We start from the raw sequence: 7,664 nt of genomic DNA on the forward strand, positions 1-7,664 counted from the left end.
TCCTCACTTCACGTTCATAGGAAACTATGCAGTATTTTGTTTTTTTATGTATTATTTCTTACACACGTTACCCCAGGAAATCTTACGTCTTATTAGCCGGGAGGAACTATTGGGTATAAGAGCAACGTCAACTTATCAACATTATGACCAGGAATACGACTTTCTCGACGCGGATACTCTGTCTGGTCCACCATTCAGAACAATGGATCGGATCCCTGCAGGCAACCCAAAACAATGGAGCCGCAGATGGAGCAGACCTAGAGGTCTTCTGGTCAGGCACCGTAGACGGGCAAATCGCCCACCGCTCCCGAGTATGCTACTCGCCAATGTCCAATCTCTAGACAACAAGGTAGACAAAGTCCGAGCAAGGGTTGCCTTCCAGAGAGACATCAGAGATTGTAACATTCTCTGTTTCACGGAAACATGGCTCACTCGGGATACGTTATCAGAGTCGGTACAGCCACCTGGTTTCTTCACGCATCGCGCCGACAGAAACAAACATCTCTCTGGTAAGAAGAAGGGCGGGTGTGTATGTCTTATGATTAACGAGTCGTGGTGTGATCATAACAACATACAGGAACTCAAGTCCTTTTGTTCACCTGACCTAGAATTCCTTACAAACAAATGCCGACCGCATTATCTACCAAGAGAATTCTCTTCGATTATAATCACAGGCGTGTATATCCCCCCCAAGCAGACACATCGACGGCCCTGAAAGAACTTCATTGGACTCTATGTAAACTGGAAACCACATATCCTGAGGCTGCATTTATTGTAGGTGGGGATTTTAACAAGGCTAATCTGATTTTTTCCCCCCCCTAAACTTCCTAAATTTTAAAGGCATATCGAATGAGCGACCCAGGATGGCAAAATCTGGATCATTGTTACTCTAACTTCCGCGACAAATACAAAGCCCTCCCTTGCCTTCCTTTCGGAAAATCTGACCACGCAGCGTCCTCAGAGCATCCCTAGCAGCATCCTCAGAGCATGCGCAGACCAGCTGGCTGGTGTGTTTACAGACATATTAAATCAATCCCTATCCCAGTCTGCTGTTCCCACATGCTTCAAGAGGGCCACCATTGTTCCTGTTCACAAGAAAGTTAAGTTAACTGAGCTAAACGACCATCGCCCTGTAGCACTCACTTCCGTCATCATGATGTGTTTTGAGAGACTAGTCAAGGATCATATCACCTCCACCCTACCTGACACCCTAGACCCACTCCAATTTGCTTACCGCCCCAATAGGTCAACAGATGACACAATTGCAATTACACTGCACCTACCATAAACCATCTGGACAAGAGGAATACCTATGTAAGAATGCTGTTCATCGACTACAGCTCAGCATTTAACACCATAGTAGCCTCCAAACTCATCATTAAGCTCGAGACCCTGGGTCCCGACCCCGCCCTGTGCAACTGGGTCCTGGACTTTCTGACGGGACTCCCCCAGGTGATGAGGGTAGGAAACTACATCTCCACCCCGCTGATCCTCAACACTGGGGCCCCACAAGGGTGCGTTCTCAGCCCTCTCCTGTACTCTCTGTTTACCCATGACTGCGTGGCCATGCACGCCTCCAACTCAATCATCAAGTTTGCAGACGACACTACAGTGGTAGGCTTGATTACCAACAACAACGAGACGGCCTACAGGGAGGAGGTGAGGGCCCTCGGAGTGTGGTGTCAGGAAAATAACCTCACAGTCAACGTCAATAAAACAAAACAGATGATCGTGGACTTCAGGAAACAGCAGAGGGAGCAGCCCCCTATCCACATCGACGGGACAGTACTGGAGAAGGTGGAAAGTTTTAAGTTCCCGGCATACACATCACGGACAAACTGAAATGGCCCACCCACACAGACAGAGTGGTGAAGAAGGCGCAACAGCGCCTCTTCAACCTCAGGAGGCTGAAGAAATTCGACTTGTCACCAAAAACTCACAAACTTTTACAGATGCACAATCGAGAGCATCCTGTCGGGCTGTATCACCGCCTGGTACGGCAACTGCTCCACCCATAACCGTAAGGCTCTCCAGAGGGTAGTGAGTTCTGCATAACGCATCACCGGGGGCAAACTACCTGCCCTCCAGGACACCTACACCACCCGATGTCACAGGAAGGCCAAAAAGACAATCAAGGACAACATTAGGACCTTGGTTATATTGAGTAAAAGGTGCGGAGTCCAGAAACCAGCATCTTACTCAGCAGTCTGTGTCTGAGTCAGTCCAGCCAGGAGACTCTGTGACTCTGAACTGTACAATACACACTGAGACCTGTGCAGGAGAACACAGTGTATATTGGTTCAGACATGGCTCAGGAGAATCCCATCCAGGAATCATTTACACCCATGGAGACAGGAGTGATCAGTGTGAGAAGAGCCCTAAGGCTGGGTCTCCTACACAGAGCTGTGTCTACAACCTCCCCAAGAGGAACCTCAGCCTCTCTGATGCTGGGACTTACTACTGTACTGTGGCCTCATGTGGGGAGATACAGTTCTGGAACGCGACTAGGCTGGAGATTAAAGGTACGTGATACATTTTACAGTTTTATTCAAAACTATTGCATAATCAAACTGTATACAGTACTAGTTATTTAGATCACATAAGAAAACGTGCAATCCTTCATATAGTTACTATACTTCAATCATCATATTTATTTTCACAGACAATAGCACAGACTCTTCTCTTGGTGTACTGCCTGAGCATTGGTTCTCTCGTTTATCCTGATCATTTTCCTTGTCTACATCATGTACAAGATGAACAAGAGAAAGTGTCTGTAGTGTTGAGGTAAGTGAAGTCCATAAAAAATAAATGAATATTGTATGTAGCAAGTCAATTCCTCTTTAGAAGTTGCTCTTCTTCGAAATCACCAGATATATCTGTAATGGAATAAGCAATTGTATCTTTATCTTTTCTGTCTTTTTTTTCAGGACCCGTCTCTCAGACAAGAGGTCCAGCAGTCTCTTCTTCAGATGCAGGGGTAAGCAGAACACCTGAGATGCAGTTTCCATTATGTAGCTCTGAATCTAAGCAACAAGAAGAACAGGTCTAGAAGACAGAGAAGCAACATGGATGAAGAGACGGTGTACTCTGGGAACAGAGAGTAGAAATGGATGAATGACACAGCCTTAATTGTTAACTTTGTTGGCGGTAACTGTAATGCATTAAGTGCATTGCTTCTCTGCCAAACTCATTTGACAATTACTTTCTTGTAAGAAGATAAATTAAGCATTTAACAATAATCAAGACAAAGGTGTATGTACATGCTGGGAGTCGGAAAGCTAGTGCAGTTGGTGAGTTTAATAAGAAACGGAACATAGAACAATATAACAAACACAAGTAGCAAACAGACACGAAACACACAGTCAATATTGCGTTCACCTCCCGAAGGAGCCGGGTGCACGGTTGCCAGGTAAAGCTCCAGCTGGAGCAGGAAACCCTTGCACCCGGCAGCCTTCCCATCGCAACTCCCTCGGGAGCGCGAGCCGAATACCGCTGGGGCCGGGTGATGCCAGAGAAGGTGGTGGTGCTGGTTGGAGTGTGGCTAGTGGAGGGGTAGGCATGCCACCCCTCTTCCATCTCTCCATCGTCACCATCACTTGATCCATGGCGGTCCCGAGACGGTGGAGAACGGTGGTGTGGTCAGCTCCTGCTGATTCCATAAGTGGTGCGGGATTCTGTTACGTGCCTTCTTGAAGGAGGGAGGTGCAGGAATCAGGAGCAGGAGAGCAAGGAAGTCCCAGCGGCACAATAGTTTATTCAGAAGTCCCAACTCAACAACAACATGGGTGGGAATACGCCCAAACGAGGTCGCCACACACAGGGAAATAAACGCAACACACGGAGGAGAAACCTCTACTCCTAAACACATACCAAAACGGTACAACTGCCGTGTGAAAGAAAACTCCGTTGTGCAGACATGCACCCCTAACAAAGTAACCACAGCAAACAATCCCGCACAAAGACTAGCAGGCAGCGGAGGTAAATAAACCCACCGAAATCAACTAATAGGACACGTGTAAACAATACAGACAGACACAAACAAATAGGAAAAATGGATCGGTAGCAGCTAGTAGGCCGGCGACAACGACCGCTGAGCACCGCCCGAACAGGGAGAGGAGCCACCTTGGGTGGAAGTCGTTACCGAGGTTACCGAGGAGGTGACAGATATAAGGGATGTAACCAGTGAAATTATGGACTCCAGGTTAGCCTAACGATGAATTGCAGGTGCAAGTGATGATGAATGCCAGGTGAGAGTAATGATGGATGCCATGACCGGTGATTGGTAAACCAGCAATGCCGAACGCCGGAGGGGAGGAGCAAGAGTACCCCCCCAAAGCATGGCTCCAACCGCAGGACGAAGCCGGCCAGAGAAACGGCCCCGAGGACGAGGAGCGGGACAGTTGGCGAAGTTGGAAGTCACGGACAATGTTGGGGTCCAGAATGTCCTCCAACAGAACCCAACACCACTGCTCTGGGCCATACCGCTCCCAGTCCACCAGATACTTCCCAGTCCGCCGATCCCCATGACATCGGGATTCCAGTAGGGATCTGACGGCATAGATGGGACCTCCCTGGACGGCCTGAGAAGGAAGACATGAAACTAAGGTTAGATACGGTAGTCACTGGGAAGCTATAACCTATACGTCACCTCATTGACCCACAAACTGGGGGCTCAACTTCTTGCAGGGCATACGGCGTGGGAGGGTCCTGGTGAAGAGCCAGACGCGATCACCAGGATGGAACATGGGCACCTCACTGTGGTGGCGATCCGCCTGCTCCTGCAGGCGATGGACGGCACACTTGAGCCTCACATGAGTATCACTCCACACATCATCTGCTCGTCGGAACCATTCATCCACCGCAGGGTCCTCGGTCTGGCTCGGAGTCCACGCAGCCAGGGCCGGCTGATAACTCAGGACACACTGGAAGGGACAAAGCCAGTAGAGGAGTGACGTAATGAATTCTGGTCGTATTCTGCCCAGGGAAGGAATCGGGCCCACTCCCCCTGTCAGTCCTGGCAGTGATTCCTCGGGAACCTCCCCAGCTCCTGGTTCATCCTCTCCACCTGCCTGTTGGACTGAGGCCGGTACCCGGAAGTGAGGCTGACCATGACTCCTAGCTTCTCCATGAAAGCCCTCCATACCCTTGAGGTGAATTGGGGGCCACGGTCGGAAACGATGTCCTCCGGAAGGCTATAGAGCCAGAAGACCTGATTTAACAGTGCCTCAGCGACCTGGATTGCTGTGGGGAGACCAGAGAGAGGAATAAACTGGCATGATTTTGAAAATTTGTCCACAACCACAAGAATGGTGGTGAACCCGTCAGAGGAGGGGAGATAACAAAGCAACAAAGTCAATGGACAGATGAGACCAGGGATGCTGAGGCACAGGAAGGGGAAGGAGCATCCCTGCTGGAGCGTGCCGGGGGGACTTAATTTGAGCACACACAGAACAGGAGTTGATGTACCGAATTACATCCTGCTCCAAGTTGGGCCACCAATACTTTTCGGAGAGAGATTGAATAGTACGGGTGATCCCAGGATGTCCAGCGACAACAACTGTGTGTGCCCAAGTCAACAGCCGCTCCCTTACCCCTATGGGTTCATAGATGCACTCAGGAGGACAGGTAGTGGGTGTGGGTTCCCTCTCCAGAGCCTGGCGAATGTCCACATCTACGTCCCAGATCACAGGGGATACGATAAGAGATGGAACGGGAAAGCAGGTTATATGGCATTCAGGTGACCAGTCCATGATTTTCATCCTTAACCGTAAGATGGTGCGGGTGTGCTGTTGGAGCCATGGGAGGCTGAGGATGATCTTGTGATCTGGTGCACTCGCGATGAGGAAGGGAATATTCTCCTGATGAATGGACTCCAAGGTGAGGGTGAGTGGTGTGGTGATGTGTTCCGGATCCTTGTGGTCAATTATCAAGGGCTTGGACCGGAAACAGAGAGGAGAATGGGTATGAGGTGATATTAAGAGAGGAGGCAAGGGTCTGGTCAATAATGTACCCCGCGGCACCGGAATCAACTAGCGCTGTAGAAACAGCACCTGAGGGACAGCCAGCTAGTGTGATAGACACTAAAAAGTGTCTGGCAGAAAATGATGAGGGTGAGGTACTCACACCTGCCCCAGGGGGTGGAAGATCACATGACTGCTCTAGTGGATCCCGAGTGAGGACATACCGGACACTGCTGAAGCTGGAGCCCTCCTTGACCACAATAGGGACAGAGCCAAAGCTGTTTCCGTCTACATTGTTCAGCCACGGGGAGGCATGTGACCCCTACCTCCATGGGCTCTGGCTCTGGTACAGAGTGGTCACAGAGGGAGGGAGAGAAGCGATGAGCATACCGACGCTCCCGAAGTAGGCTATCCTGGCCATCGCGATGAGTGCGTCCAAGGAGAGGTTGTCATCTCGACATGCCAGTTCCATCTGGACCTCCTCGCGCAGTCCTCTTCTGAATAGCGTACTGAGTGCCGGCTCATTCCATCAGCTGGATGCTGTTACAGTCCGGAAGGTGAGCGCCTACTCAGCAGCGGTCTGGTCATCCAGCCGTAGTTGGAATAGGTGCTCACCCCCCTCTCGGCACTCTCTCCGTGGATGATCAAAGATACCTCTGAATAGAGCCATATGAATCATATGAGTCATCTCCTCCTCTCCTCTCTCCCAGACGGCTGTAGCCCACTCCAACACTCTCCCAGTCAGCAGAGAAATAACCGTGGCAACCTTGGACCTCTCAGTGATGGGAGCTCCAATCTGGTGCGCAAACTAGAGGGAGCACTGGAGTAGGAATCCACAGAATTTAGATGGGGTTCCATCATATTTATCTGGGAGGGACAGATGGTCATCGTTAACTTGGGTTTACTGCTGAGTGGACTGGTGTGCTGGCTCACTTGGTGCTGGCTCACTCTCTTCAACCGTCTGGGAGATGTCTTGATTTCCTGCTGCTTCCATTTCTTTAGGCAGTATTCTGTAATGTATACGCTGGGAGTCGGAAAACAAGTGCAGCTGGTGAATTTGAATAATAAGCGGAACATAGAACAATATAACAAACACAAGTAGCGTATAGACATGAAACACAAAGTCATCACTTTTTTTTTAATTTAACCTTTATTTAACTAGGCAAGTCAGTTAAGAGCTGCCTGTGGAATGGAACTAAAGGAGTGTCAGACATAGGGGAGGTAATCAGTGAAGTGATTGAGTCCAGGTGTGCCTAATGATAAATGCCAGATGCGCGTAATGATGAAGGCCAGGACCGGTGGTTCCTAAACCTGCGAGAGCAGACATGACAAAAGGAAGGTATTTATTTAGGCCAGACTCAGGCATCTTTATGTTGCAGTGATGAACCGTGTTTTTCTCTTCTCATGCCACTAACATCCGCTCACACACACAGCAACCTATTTACATGTACTCTGGTGTCATTTCTTAATTAAGAAGAACATTAGACATGGTAGTATGCCTTTAATTAGTAAACAAGAAGCGGTTTCAAGTGTTTTAAATGTTTTGTCATTTTTCTTTCAGCGGGTACCCCTTCTCAGCAAAGCCAGAATGTGAAGCCTCACGCCAACACATCAGACCAACAGGTTAGCAGGATGAGACAGGGAAAGAGTATTAAAACAAAAGATTACAGCATTAGATTTGTCCCGTACTCTGAATTTACAGAG

Source organism: Salvelinus namaycush, chromosome 36 (genome assembly GCF_016432855.1).
Source record: "Salvelinus namaycush isolate Seneca chromosome 36, SaNama_1.0, whole genome shotgun sequence".
Taxonomy (NCBI): domain Eukaryota; kingdom Metazoa; phylum Chordata; class Actinopteri; order Salmoniformes; family Salmonidae; genus Salvelinus; species Salvelinus namaycush.